This window comes from Lepisma saccharinum, chromosome 1 (assembly GCF_977018435.1).
Source record: "Lepisma saccharinum chromosome 1, izLepSacc3.1, whole genome shotgun sequence".
In the NCBI taxonomy this organism is placed as follows: Eukaryota; Metazoa; Arthropoda; class Insecta; order Zygentoma; family Lepismatidae; genus Lepisma; species Lepisma saccharinum.
Genome location: NC_139229.1, coordinates 52,785,913 through 52,801,877, shown reverse-complemented (window position 1 = coordinate 52,801,877; position 15,965 = coordinate 52,785,913). Strand labels below are relative to the sequence as shown.

Below are 15,965 nucleotides of genomic sequence, written 5' to 3'. Positions count from 1 at the left end.
TCAGAGTTTCGTCTCTCTCAATCACACACACACAGTATCTCTCTCTCTCTCTCTCTCTCTCTCTCTCATATATATATATATATATATATATATATATATATATATATATATATATATATATATATATTTTTCTGTGTGTGTTTTCTCTACTTTTTTCTCCTCCTCAGTCTACTTCTTCTCCCTTTCTCTCTCCTTATTACAATATTTCCCTCCCCGTGTTCTCTGTTCTCTTTATATATATATCCAAGGGCGCCCGCAGGGAGGAATCAGGGGGGCGCTTGCCCCCCTGAGATTTCTGGAAAGAGTTATTGTAATTCAAATGGTGAAATTGCAGCTATATTTTACAACAAAAAATGTTGTATTCTGTGACTTACAGGCCGTAAGTTATAGCAACTATTATTATTATTTGAAGTAGGGTTACATTTAAACTTATTGTCTATTTTACACTGATATTATCTAACTATAAAAAACAGCTTTTGTCAGTATACAGTTATGCAAATTGTATATGAATATACAGAGTATGGAAATTACAAATGTATGTAATTAAAAAAACACAAGTAGTAGTAGCAATAATAATAACACAAATAATAGCAGTAATAATAACAATAATAATAATGAGAAGACAAGTTTGTGACCCTGCCCCCCCTTGAGAAAAAATCCTGCGGGCGCCCTTGTATATATCTTTCTCTTCCATTGCCCCTCTCTGTCCCTTCTCTCCCTCTCCCCTTTTCTCTCTCTCGCTCTCTCTTCTCTTTCCTTCTCACACTGTTTCTCTCTCTCGTTCTCCCCGTATTCTCTTTTCTCTATGTCTTCTACTTTCCTTCCCTTTCTCTCTCTCTCGCTCTGTACGTGCGTTCCACGGTTTCCCTCCCCTTCCCCTTCTCCATCCCTCACCCTCCGCCGCCCCCGCGTTGTCTGTTTCCCTCCCACAGTCCCTCTCTTCGGCATCGAAGTGGAAGTCGGCCGGGCTTCTAACTCACTTAGGAACGGTGTAAAATTCATTCCCTGCGTGGGATGCTGCAGTCACGATCCGGAACGCAGCACCTCGAATTGGGACCATTAATCTTTCCAGGAAAATCACCCTTTAGATTCTCCATGCACGATTCTGATGCTACTCCTCCTGGGCAAGTCCAAACAGAATGCACTTTCTGATCACTAACCGAGAGATGAGCGATGTGATGGTATTGTTTTGGAGAGGAGAACACGAGACCAAGTAATAGGAAACCTAGAATTTGGATTAAGGATCCATTGCCAACTATTTGTCATTCGCCTAGAATGGAGAAGAGAAAACAATTACTTCCTTCATGTTCTCTTCATCCAGCCATTTCTATTTAGAGTCAATTCTTATTCCATATTTTCTTCACAATCTCTTTCCGTGGGGCATCTGGACTTATTTTTCTCCATATCCAGTGAACATTCGGTTATAGTGAACCTAAGTCGCTAGCCACGTCCAAAACACATTACAAATATCATTTATAGTGAACCCTCGGCTTCAGTTGTAGTGCACCAAGAAATGAGATGTCCATTTTCACTGTTGGCATAATAATTACAGTACAGAGTACTTCCGTATCATACCCTGAGGTATGAGGGATCGAACCTGCCACTCCAAATTGATTTATGGGTGATGTAGTTAGTTATCATTCATCCTCATGTCATGAGGACAAGTCTAATGCTAAGCTGCGAAAGGTAATCCTGAAATAAATACACTAACCAATACAAACTGAAATGGCAAATAGTCACTCTGTGGATTTTAGAACATTCAGACCTGAATCATGCATGGTGTAAAGTGCTCCCCTGTGCATAGCACCACGCCATAAATGTGATCAGCATCACGCCCCTGACCGCCTTTACCCCCCAGGGTTTCCCCCAGGTACCCATGCATGGTGTGGTTAGGATAAATATCTGTCTAGAGTTAGAAGATAGATGCCAAATCGAAGTTCGAAGTGTGAAATAAAACTGTACTTTCCTTAGTCTTTGTATCTTGTTGACCTAAGTCAGGCTGACTACACTCCTTCCCAGACTCTCCAAGGTCCTCCTGCCTGTCTCAACTCAATTTCCAAAGTGTCCCTACCCAGCCTGTCTGCTCCTCTAATCCCTGCCAGTGAAGACTTCCTCCACGCCGATTCGTTTAGTTTTACCTTCCTATTCTTGTAAGCAGATTGCTACCGGCTTACCTGTTGTAACCTCAATACATCAGAAAGTCTGCACACATTTGACTGTGTACAATTAAAATACTTCAGAAGAGTAGACAGCTGGTGAAAACAAGTGAACCACCCTAGGTCAGTTCGAAGCTTCTGGAGAAAGTCTAATTAATATATAATTCTATAGATTGATACGCTTCAAAACAAACATTCTTATATTGACTTGAAGACCTGAAAAGGCGAATTTTTTGCCTGTTTTTGTCATAGTAGCAGGCATGGGCGTCCGGAAGGGGGGCAAGGGGGAGGGCCATGGCCCCCCCCCTGGAAAATGAAAGTCAACCAAAAAATTTGTATTTCACACATATAATTTCATTTTAGCCACAATAATATGTGTTAATTATAGTATGAACACCATAAATTCAAATTTAAGCAATGTTTTTTAGGGAACAACACTATTTTTGGGAAAAATTTGTCTTCGTTTGCCCCCCCCCCCTGGAATAAAATACCTTCCTTGCCCCTCCCTGGAAAAAATCCTGCGGACGTCCATGGTAGCAGGCAGAGCGAATTGAATAGGAGTGGGGGAGGAGGCAGACCGAGAGTGTGGCTGAGGAGGCGAGGTTGTGATCGAAGATGATGATGAAACATGTGTTGGAGATTAGAGACATGTGTGTGGCTATCTGCGCTGTGCTCGACAGTCAAATTTAAAGCAGGCTCTAGAGAAGGGTCTTGAAAAATTTATTTATTTAATTACTGCCCTCAATAGTAATTGTTAATTAAAATGCCTTAGGCAGTCACAGATAATTTGTTTCAAGGTGCAGTCAATTATGTATGTGCTAAAAACTGATTTTATGTTTGGTGCTGTGCTGCATTTGATATTTTCTCTCATTAACGCGATGGATCAAGGAGACGAGTTTGCCACCCTTACGTCTGAGACATCTGGTGGTGAAACTTCCGAATTACTAGCAGCCACCAACGATAGTTTCGCGAGCGGGCCCAACGCAAGAGTGTGGCTTATTCCGCGATGGAATATAGTTCCCCGTTTCATTTGCATTTTCTTCCGTCGCTGCAGTTCTTCCTCTACAATTTACCCATCCTTAGTGCAGCACACGAAACGTAGATGTACTTTGGCCGTATGTTATGCATTAGACTAGACAAGATGCGAAGTTTGTTCTACATTTCAATTTAATTTAGCGAAAAAAAAAGAAAGTTGTAGTTGAATGTTCCCAAACTACTATAAGGAAGTGTTATACAGTGTTATCTGTGTACAATGTTGCCATTTGATTCCTTTCCTAAAATATAAGTTACTCACTCGCACTCTGTATTTTACTTACAAATAGCGAAAAATAGTATACGCAAAAATAAAACTTTCGCCCACAAAATACGAAACACGCGCCGACCCTCGTTCAAGCTCCAATCCCCATCCTTCCGGGACTGTAAATTCCTTCCTCGCAGAACATTCAACCAACACCCTTCGACTGCTTTTGTTTTGATTTCTGTCTGTGCCCGAGGCTAGGTTGACCAGCGACTCAGGTTGGGTTGGAATTTCCCATGCGATTGTTTTGTAACTTTTGTGATATTTGCGACGACGATGATGAACGATGAAGCGATGGAACAAATAGACATGCATATTTGCTTGGGATTCGAACCTACGATTTCTGTCATACATCGACCATAGAGGTCAATTATTATCATCATTATTATTATGTCATGTGATCAACCAGCATAAATATGTAACAAAAGCTTGGACAAACATAAAATACACGGGTTCAGTACATTTACACGTAATATTTCCTTTTCAATGGAAAAGATAGCCCTGCTCCCAACAGAAGAAAGTTCCTTCCTGGCCTGGCTCTGGTAATCGACCATTCATTCCAAAGAAGGATTCTGAAATTCGACCTTGACCATTTGGCGGTGACAACACAGCTCTCTGAGGAAGGGTCGAAGAAAACTGAAGTCCTGAACGTATCACCAGTTCAGCATATTTGACACAACCCCAGAGGAAGCTGACCGGAACCGTATCTGGTTTCGAGCCACCACCTGTTTTTCTGTAAAGCGATGTTGTCACTTTTGCCTGCAGTGTTTAGACATCCATTCATTCACTGCCAGGTTATACTCCCAAGGTCTTTATATTGTATAAAAAAGTAGCACAATTCGATAACACAACCTAGCAAAGATAACGCAACCGCAACTTCGCGTTCAAAAATCTCTAAAGAAACTGAATTAGCAACATCTCATTTAGTCCACGTGGAATTGACGAGAGCTGTCATTTCTTGGACGAACGCTATTGGTGGGAAAGGTTTCAAGGGACGATTTATTGGACTCCACGTGGATCTGACATGTTGTTCTTAGGGGGAAAACTGATCTTTCGGAACTTTCTTTGAAGTAAAGTGAGGTTGGAATCAGGACGAGGAGATACAGTCCATTCCCCTCCGGCTATTTCGAGGGTATGGCGAACACAGATTTCGCGGACCTATGAATTTGCGGCCGGAATTGTTGGCGTGACAATTATACTTTCTTATATTATCTGCATTAGGAAAGTGATAAAAGACCAGTAACGTGCGGTGACGTCGATACTTGGGGTAGCAATGAGTGGCGTGCCCAACGGGTCATACCTCCTTCCCCCTTTTAGGGTCCAGTATTCCTAAAAGAAGAACGTCAAATACAGGAAAAATTGCAAAGTTAGGAATGACTACAAAAAATTGTACACATAACTTCTACCCACTTTCGAAAATCAAAAACCATTTGATTTGACTACTGAGCCAGAGATGCCGGGTTTGAATCTCGGCTTGGCAATGGGTGATCTTTGTGTGTGTGCTCCTTCATCAATTTTATCGTATCGTCTTCGCGATTAGGCAAATATGGCGGAAAGCGAAGTAAAATAAACCAAATCAAACAATCAATCAATGAATGATTTAATTTGATTCGCTTTTTTGATACATTTGGTTAATCGCGAAGATGATACGACGAAATTAATGAAGGGACAAACCCAAAGAACACCCATGCCCAGGTAGGGGTTCGAACCCGGAACTCCTGGTGTTGTAGCGCGCTGTGGTAACCACTCCCCCACGGTTGGTTGATTTGACGTTTTAAGTCCATTTTATACACAGAAAGGCTAATCGGAACTAGACCTATACCTCCATCGGGTACAGATCCGGGACCACTTGCACTCCCCCACGGAGGTCGGCCGACAACAAACATGTGAGGAAGGCGCTAACCATTCGGATACATGGGTATCGGTAAAGCAAACTACATTTTTCCTGAGTAGTAATTTTCAATTGAATTTTTGAAATGTCATCATTATATATGATTAACGTTTTTTCAAAAATTTTGCATTGCTTGATTTCCCTAATTTCCCTATCTCACGATCTCGTTACTGAAGGATCCGGACTCGAGCCCTGGCCTTTGCATGAGTGTTTCTTTGCAACCACTCTTCACCCGTTTAATTTATTCAACGTTCATCGTTATGGGAGAAATTAGGTAAAGCGATGGAAGAGAGAAGAAAATACAAATAATTTCCTCCCAGTGCATCTGCAGGGCACTGTGAAATCAGGAGCCTAGAATTCTCTTTTTATGATTGTCCCTCACGACTTTCCAAGCTCTTAGCTACTTATTCCGATTAAATCTATACAGCTAGAAGAAGCGATGGGTAACAAAACACACCTTTAAACAAACCTTTTTTCTACTTTCTTCAATTATATTCATTTGGCTTTTTGAGTTCTGGGATACATTTTTCATTTCTAATTTTTTCATTATTCACTGCAGGCAGAGTACAACACATAAGAACAAGAATGCTGGCTCGTCACGAATTCCGGCCTGAATTATTCTTTGTGAGGTCCCTTCATCAGTTTCATCATAGCATCCTCATTTTCGCGATAACCAAATGTGGCAGAAAAGCGAAGTAAAATAAACCAAACCAACAACAAGAATTACTTGCCCAAATAAGTACATCCGTATTTATGATTGTTTAGCTTATCCATTTTTTTATTGGAGGCCAAGAGATTAGTATATTTAAATATAACACTACTAAAACGAGAGAAAGAGATAGCGTGAGCAAATATTTGTTATTTAATCATTATATATTCCATATTTTAAAAAAAGCATAACATTTTTGTCTGCACATAAGACGTTCCAATTGCATAAATAATAAAAGTACATCCCATATTATACATACATATTGTACAACATGTAAAAAGTAGTGTAAATACAGAGATCATAAGTACTGCAGAAAAATTTCCCCTTAGTTCTTTAGAGGATTTATAAAGGAAACGAAGGGAATCCGATCCCCTATCTGTACTATAGGAGATAGACTGGAGGACCTGAAAGCACGGGCTTTCAACCACTGGAGCGGGGACGAGGGGGTAAGGGAAGTAGAAGCAGAAATCTTCCCTTTCCCTTCGAGAACCCGTTTCTACCTGGAACTGTGAGGCAGAGAAAGAGCGAGCTAGGCCGCTGAACGCACCGAGGGTCGAGAAGCGCGTGATAAAAAGTGTTGCGTATGAACTGTGGCTTCAACAAAATAAATATTGTGATTTGAAAATAATTAGAGATTTGAGATTGATTGATCTATTTCTGCTAGACTAGCTACTCCTCAGTGCACGTCACTGTAAAATACAGTTATACTGTTATACTGCTTTTGTTATCTCGCCAATTTTCAAGTTAATTGCTCTCCTCTTTTTTCTTGCTAATAGAAACAATCCTCTCTTCTTTCTTGGCGGTGACGTAATTTCTTATTTTATGTTGACAACACAACACTCGCGAGACTCGAAAAACGTTTAGCTATATACCATGGCTATATACGTAGCAGAAGCTGTCCAACTCGAATATCCCTCCGCCCGCTGGAAGTTTCAGGCGGTGTCGCAGGTGGCAGCACAATTTGCCGTGATAAAAATACGTAGCAGGCTTGGAATGTTAACATAATTGCAAAATAATACGCGATCTTGCCAGTAACAAAAGTATAGCAATCGCAGCATAAATGTTTCCTCTTGTGATCTACGTAGTCGGTTTTTTAATATTCTTCTTGTGAAATAAGAAAATTAAGTGGAAAGACGTGAGAGCTGTATTTTGCGATTTATTATTATTTTGCGCTTAATGTAATTATACAATCTATAATATAGGTAACGAGTACACACACGGACGAGTACGAAGAACAATGTCCTGCAAGCAGAATGTCGAAATTCCATTTCAGAGCTACACAATCACAGTAGCAATTTAACATGTAAATGAATGGGACGAATTTTCAAGATGGCGGCCGTAGTCTATCCCCTTAACACATTCTGTGTCTATCAAGCTACTTCGGTCTTATACCCTATCTCGGGAATCTCTGGAGCAAGGCTGCGCATACTGGGAGAAAGCGAGTAGGTGGAGCGAAACAGTACACGCTGCTGCAAAGGCTGGTAGATGCAGTCGCTTTTCCCCCTCCATGCAATCCCGATCCATCGCACTTGTTCATTGGTCGAGCTCTCTCGAGCCACTACTTGCGCAGAGACTTACTTACATTGTAGTACATGGAAGGGAAACATGCAGTAAGTAGTCACTATGACGATTGAGTATGTGTGTATAGGCATGTATACGAATCCAACCATGTTAAAAACGCATGGGTGATGAGTTCGGAATTAAAGAATCTGAACTTGGAAAAATATCAACACTAATATCTTTTAACAGTTCTGTTTAAAAGTGAATATTGGCATAAATAATATGTTTTGATTCTTTTATTCCACTGCTACCTGACGGCGTGTTCTCAATATATTTGTGGATTATATTCAGCGAAGAACTTCTCTCACAATTCATTGCGCGAAATCACGCTTCGCCGCCATATTCTGGCAAACATGAGATCCTGCTTTGAAAACATGCCGCGTAAGCATTGTGCGTGTAATCTTTGCCGAAGTGATTCAAGGCATGATTATCATGATCATAAGAGGACCGTGTAGAGTACACGCGTTTACTTCGTTAACGTCCAAGAACTGAAGGAAGCCGCCGCCACGAACGTGGGTGGGGATAAACAGCGGGCGAGTTGTTTTCCTCCAATCACACTCAACCTTCAGCCAATGGGCGCACCTGTCATTCTGCTCGTCGACTCCACGTGGAGTCTCGGTCACATGACTGCGGATACGCTGTTGCCGTACTTTGCAACTTCAATGTGGGAAGGTGCTAATGCGGGGAGGGACAAGGTGGCGTAGAGGAGATATGTGGCAACACTGTGCGTTGAATGTGATTGTTGCATCTGGTGGGCGCGCTCCGTGGACTCCAAAGCCAGCCGGTCGTAAACGAAGCTAGCGCGTCGACTATACACATAAAATATAGCAAAGTATTTCGCTGTAAGAAGACTTCTCATACGGATTCCTTAACACGTGCGAATCTCTTTGCCTGACTTCATTCTGTTTCTTCCAAAAGTCAAGTTGAAATCATCCATTGCCACGATTTTTCCATCCATACTAATCCATAACTGAATAGCACACTACGTGCTACATCAAATATGCCATGTAAGTGGATAACGTGTTTACAGAATACTCCACAAGAATCTAGCATCAAGTGAGTGAAATTCACGACCGTTTTTGAGTGTTTTGGAAGTGCGTACTGCCGTGGAACCCAGTGACTAGGCTTGATGCTTACCCGTTGGGTGGAAAGATATTCATCATCTCATGAACTGCCATTTCGTAGACGTAGTCCATTTCAAAAGATGAAGATCGTATTTTATGAGAAGGCATAAAACGCTTCTCTTATTTCAAGGAAATGCATTAAATTTACCAACTTCTTGGGATGGAATTCTTCACCGAACGAGAGAGCCTTCCTGCTGTGCCGCTAGGAAAACGAAGCAAGTAAACCATGAAATGATAGAGTAAGTAAATATGGAATAATCAGATTACGGCTTATCTCGACAACAAAGATGACACTGCAATTGTTGAGTTTCCACTTGCAAGTTGGTTACGACTTCGGTTACAGTTGATATTGTTGCTGTACGAGTCGTCATCGTCGTTTATGTTGTTTACATTCTCGTATCTTTGACAAGACATAACAAGTTTGATGTGCGTCTACTGTGTAATAGCGATATGGTTCATACACTGTAAAGAGTTGACTGGAGAATTTACAGTCGAAGACTGTCAGTTTTCGATGCCATTCAACTACAGTAAAAAGGAACACGACCGTTTCTCATTAACACCGCCGTAATTACTTTGATCTTAATAGTTGCTTTTACGAGGGCTAGTCAAAAAAGAACGAGAATGAATTTTTTACTTACGAAATACATTATGCATGGTCCAGGTTTGATATTGTTGTAGTTGTAGGCTATACACTTGGCCCAACGTGTCTGCCAGTCCTGGAAGACGTGCTGGAACCCGTATTTTGACATCGTCTTCAGAACCGCCTTCGCCTTCATCGAAACGCTTGTCCCGCAGATCCGATTTCAGACGAGGGAACAAAAAAGGTCATGCGGAGCAAGATCCGGGCTGTATGGCGAGTGCAGGACACATTCAATGGTTTGTCCAGCCAGATATTGGGCAACAACGTTGGAAACGCGAGGGCGTCCATGGTGTAGGCGCCAACCAGATGGATGCAGCTCAGGGCGTTTTCGACGGATGTGTTCAGCCAGGATCTTCAAAACTGTCACGTAATACTGCCCAGTAATCGTGGTATGTTGGTCAGACCATTCCACGGTAGTCGAAGAAGGAAATCACCATTACCTTGTTCGCCGACGGAACAGGTTTGGCTTTCTATGGCGTTGGAAAACTGGATGATTTCCAGACTGTGCTCGCCTGTTTGCTTTCGGGATCTTAGTGGTGAAGCCAACTCTCGTCAGATGGACACTCCACACTCACCAGCTTCTGTTCAGACGTTAGCAATCTCGGCACCCATCTTGCACATACGCGTCTCATGTGCAAGCGATCGTGCAGAATGGTGAACGCACTACCATGGAAAATGTGTAACACGCCCGCCAGTTCATCTATTGTTATTCGGCGATCTTCCCGAACAATGAAAGCAGATGTGTTAACCATGAACTCGTTCACTGCGGTGGCCGGAGCACCCGGACCACCCTGCTTTGTGGTCGAAACACGGCCCTCCTTAAACTGTCTGAACCACCGAAATGCGGTTGATTGTGGAAGGACATCTTCGCCGTACGTCTGCTGCAACATTTCGTATGCCTCCATGGCGAATTTCTGCAGACGGACGCAAAATTTCAAATCCGCGTGTGTACTGCTTCCTCACGAACCGACTCCATTTTCCGTATGCGACGTCTGACCAGTCGTGTTTTGTTTGCGTAGTGTTGCCAGACGCATGCGCATACGCGCTTGAAATTTCATCTGCCGATTTCACGAGACACGTTCTTCTCGCACAAATTTGTTCACCGCTGCATGTTCACTGTGTGATATAAAAAAATCATTCTCACTCTTTTCTGACTAGCCCTAGTATTTTACGCACTTTATAATCATTCCTTGCTTCCTGCAAGACAAAATATTCAAATTCAAATTTGTTCCTTTTTAATTATGTTTCAATGTTACAATATAGACCTATAAATATAGAATAGAATAGAGGCTTATTTCCCCGTGAGCCCTTGCAGCTGTACATTGACACGTTCTTTCCTCTTGTACAAATGTTTATTGTTATTAATCTTAATCTCTGTTATTTAGTATGTGATTCTTGTGGTATTTAATAATTAGACCTATCACTGACAATGTCAGGATAGTGACTGACCTGTATATACATATTAGAATACTGCATTGGACCACTTTCGCTCGAAAATACTCGATCGAATCTCCCACGCTCGAGCGTAATTCGCTCGAATATATAGAATATCAAATATCTTTTCAATGGGACAATAATCGTACAAATATATGCATTAAAATCCGTCCTGGTAGTTTCAGCCCATAATCATCTATTCATTGCTATGTATTGTAAAGATGGACTAAATTACATTTTAACATGAACATGATGACTATGTTCACTTCAGTTTCAATTTCACTGCGCTTTTCACTTCACGATCCATGTTTGAAGGGCCAGAAAAATTACGGTTACACGTGAACTACTGGCTTTCGAGCGTATACCGATCGTTTTGCCTGTTCGAGCGAAATTCGCTCGTGACGTCATAGTGATCGAAGAGCTGTCAGTTCCTAACGCTATCTAGCGTCGTCCGTGCGAACTATTTGCCGGTCGAGTAAAAAACGCTCATTGCAGCATACATATCTTGTAAGAGCTGTTACCATGGGAATTGCGACTTTGTTTTGTCTTTAGTTCGGGCTTTGAGTTTTAAAAGAGTGGTCAAGCTGAATTATAAGATGCTGTTATTTCTTTGAAATTCCAAGGGAACTACGCACATATGTATTTTTATTTTCCTAAGAAGTAAAATATACTTCTTCTTCTTTGTGAAAACTTGAGTTTGATTTTATTAGACCAAAGAACGAACAGAGATATTTCCCATACCCTGAGAGGCATCAAGTGAATGATACGAGTCTTCATGTGATCATTTTTTTTGGTGTTTGAGTTAAATAATGTTCCTTTGACGAAAAGAACGTGTCAACATACATTTTCCTTATATGTTCGTCTTTCCTTTCATGTTAATTGTGTATTATTCCCTTACTACAATCTATCCTCCTCCTAAGGTTTTCTTGGGTACGTACATATTACACACTGATAGCACTAGTTAATTTGAGTCAGTAGCAAGCTTCCCGCACACAGCTCTCAAGCACTTTCACTCTGCTCATCTTTATGGCCCTCTTTGTCCAGACGTAATGTAGGAAGGTTCCCAGGTCCCTTATTTGCGTTTCCTCCCTTCCCCGCCCTTTCTCTTCCCGTGATGGCCCTCATTAGCCCCCCAGTTTTTGTTTCATTCATATCCCTTATGTATTTTCGTCTTGCCTCTGCTGTTTCTTTGCGCTGGAGGAGAATATGCAATTTCGTCTCGTCTTCCCCATACATTGGACATCCTGCACTCCCGTCCTCTCTCACGCGCTTGAATTGTGCTCACCCCCCAGCCTGAACCAGGCCATACCCGTCCTGTCACTCGTTCCGCACACGTCTACGTATGTTCGTTTTCCCCATTGCCTATCCACATCCACGATTTGTGTCGAAGTTAAATATACTTTCCCCGTGCGTGCTTAATATTTCAAACTGTTAACCGACGCCATCTTTACCTCTTATTTTGCCTCAGCACAAAGAGGTGACGACATGACCGCGCATGCGCTCAAGGAATAAACGGATACGTCCGTTTCTGAAAATTAACAGAAAATTTGTTAAATTTTAACTGTTGAGTATTCTAACAGTGTACCATATCTTTTATTCTAAAGAAGGATCTCTGACTTCGCAGCATACAACTAATAATAACAGCAACTATAAGCGAGCGGTGGGTGTATATTTACAACATAAGGTGTCATTTACGACTGAGCAAAAGCCAGGAGTCTGGCAACACCGCTCTTTGCACTTCAAGACCCACATCTGAAGACTAAAAGTCTGGGTATGTTCTTTGGTTGTGTGGGCTTTAAAACCTGAAATACTTGTTTCCCTGCAAATGCGTTAGGAGTGTTGCCTAACTCTTCGCCGATGAACTGACTTCGAGAACAACTTTTCAATTGCAAGTTCGGTCATCGCCGTAGAACAGGACTGGGTAACTAGTCCTACTTGTGTAAGAGCGCTCTCGTATGCACGCGTGGAACTTAGAACGAACAAGGTTACTGCAGTGTTGTAAAAGAGCCAGAAAGGAAGGAGGGGGAGCGCCTTGAGTTGCATTGTGCATGAGAGAAGATGGCGATTCACAGTGCGCTCGCCTGCCTCCACAAGTGCATACGAGTTTCTACCCACATAACGCATTGTAGCTAAGCGAGAATTTCAGGATTTGCATTACGGGTTACTGCACTAATTCCCAACTTGACTTCACCAGTTCACTTTGAAACGTATAAAAGCGACATAAAGCGACATTTTTTTTTTGAAAATTACAAAACAATTTTCCCTCATTGTCCCTATTAGATAGGCAAGGTGAAGTTCCCAATGCATATTGCACCGTGCCATGTAGGCACATTTACGAGGTTGTGGCGGTCGGACCTTACGCGTTCTCATTCTCTGGCATTGTGGAGGTGGTGTGATCGGCATAACGCTCCGGCCGCCTTTACCACCCCAGGGTTGCCCCAATTTATTTGAGACTGGATGAACCCCAGAGCCGCTTTCAGGGACAAGGACGGAACGCTCCAACCTCAGATCACCCTACCAGGGAATCGAAACCGGGTCTCCCGTGTAGCCAGACAACCAACCAACTAGACCACCACGTCTCATGTCCCGATTAGCCTGAAGTAGATAGGCGACGTAAAAAACAAATTCTAAATTTGTTTTCTTTCTGTTTCAAATTTGGATAACATCTGGTAGCGAAATATGTAGAAAAACAATTTGTATATTTCTTTTAAAAAAATAATTAAAAAATCACTAATTGCATTGAAGATAATTAAGCAATTATTTGTAACCTTTGTGTTGATTAACATAGCAGTTCAGAAACAGGATCTACACCATTATTTATCAGCGTGTTTTTTTTTAAAAAAAAAATCTTTTGTGAGAAATTGCAGGCGCAATAGAGAAGCCTTTGTTTTCTTAACGGTAAGGAAGTTTTGATTTCCAAATCTTATGGAAGAAAAAGATGGGGGACGTTGGCAATTCGAAAAATTCTGTCTTGATGATAATTACCTAAACTTACGGTCTGTGTCAGAGGAAGACAGGCAGAAAATTATCCTTTTTCCCTTTCTTTTCTCTCAATTTTCTTACAATGCCGAGTTTATGAAACCTTCTAAATTTTGCCGTCTTTTTTCACTTCGTTTCGCTTTGGATCTTGTAACTGTTATCAAAAGCAACTGTTCCAATCAGTGCCTGCAGGTTCATTTCAAGAAAAATTTCCCTCCACTCAGAAAAATTTCCCTCCACCCAGAAAACAATTCCCTCAAGGAAGCAAGAGTCTATTTTTTTAAAACGAAGCCGCATCGTCAGAAAGTTATAAATTTCCCATTGCTAAGAAAAATACCCTCTTGGAATAAAAATTGCCATTTTCTCAATTCGCTCTAAGTAAAAAATGAACATTAAAAAAGAAACAGACATGGCAGATGCGGAATATGAGACCAATAGCTTAATTAGCTCATATTCTAGAATTACTTTCTCCAACAAAAAAATCTCGTGAAATGTGAGACATTTCTTTAAACTAGAAGAGAAAGTCTCGCAGGTGAAAATTTCCCGTTGCTACGAATATTCCCTCGCGAATGACAAAGTAAAATTCACTCGCGGGATACAAGATTTCTATATCCTAAAGAAAAATTCAGGCATAGAAGGCGAAATTTTGTTCTCCGAGTAAAAAATTCCCTCACGAAAAATAGCTATTTCTGGTTAATTCCCTCATGAAAACTGACTTTTTGAACTTCGTTAAGAATTTTATTCGTAGAAGTAAAACATTTCACTTTAGTTCGAACAAATATCCCATATTTTTATGATACTTCTCTTTATTCCTCTATTCTCTTCTATTTCCCAACGCCTGGAAAAACTCCCTATGGAGGGAATTTCCCTCCGCTTCATAAAATATCCCTTTTCTCGAGGGAAATTCCCTCCACTCCTTCCAATCTGGGAGATTCATCTTGTCATCTCCTCCAGCTCTTGTTTCCTTTTTAAGCATCTTCTCTGCCTGCTCTTCTCTGCGCTCTCCCCAGCATCCCTTCTCTCATCTCTCTCTCTCTCAGCAGTTGTCAACACGTGTCGCCCTATCTCTTTCGACGCAGCAAGGAATTCCACTCACGTTCCCCACCTCCTACGCCTTGTTTCGTCCTCTTTTTTCCCCTTCCCCGATGTTGCCAAGTTTGCCAATGAGCAACGGGGGGGAAAAAAAGTTCCGGTTAATTGACGGGCTCGGGTCCCGGAAACTGTCACCTGGAGTCTCGCCTGCCGGAGCTGACACGGGGACGGGGGGGTGGGGGGGGGTGAGGAATTGGAATGAACGTCGATACCCCCCCCCTCTTTTTTCAATTCCCGTCGGAATTCCAGAATATTTATCTTCGATTGAAGGGAAAGCAAAATAAATCATTCGCTGCAAGGCGTCATTCGTTTATTCTGGTAATGAATGTATTTTTGGCCGAGTGGATATTTTTTTTCAATTTCGTGGATTTTGATTGATATGTGTGACTTGCTGGTCGTCATTTCAGCAGTTCGATTCCCAGTAAGGTCACGTGGCTGTCTGTCATCTCCTCGGTATAGATTATTTTTTATCTTTTTCTTTAAATAGTGCTAGTTTACATCTCTTCATCACATTCGTTGGTTTTCCTGTAGAATAATGATTAACACACTATCTTGGTCCAAAATTTGTAAAAATTCCCATTTTTTTTCTTTAGAGTAAAGTAAGGTGGTGCTGATGAAGGCGCGGAAGAAAACTAAAGGGTGCCGCACCCTTTCGAACCCCCTGGCGCTGGCGCTGGGCTACGAGAATGATCGAAGTTACCTTGCATGGAGCAGCGACGTAAAATAACAAAAATTACGAATACAGTAAAACTTCTTCTAACGGACACCTATGAATAGCGGACACCTGAAAATTACGGCCAGTTTTAAATTCCCCGGCAGAAATACATGGGGTTTAATGGCAATATTACTTCTCAATAACGGAAGCGGACACTGAAAACTACCTCCCAACGCAAATAAAATAACGGACAGCCTGAAAGAAAACGGTCGCAATTGATTGAATTCAGCACAACAATGGCCAGTATTTCGAACTATAGTGCAGGAGGACTTGGAAAGATCGCGTCGCGGGCTTACAGCAGACGACAATATGTGGGTGTGTCTGCGAGAACCAATCAGGTACGCGAATGAGCGAGCCCGGTTGCCACA

General features: G+C 41.7%; 1 protein-coding gene across 8 annotated transcripts in view; it reads right to left on the bottom strand.

Annotated features, from left to right (window-relative positions):
• Nucleotides 1-15,965, bottom strand: part of brp (ELKS/RAB6-interacting/CAST family member bruchpilot) — a 681,904-nt gene that overhangs the window by 174,604 nt on the left and 491,335 nt on the right. The gene's annotated exons all lie outside the window — the stretch shown is intronic.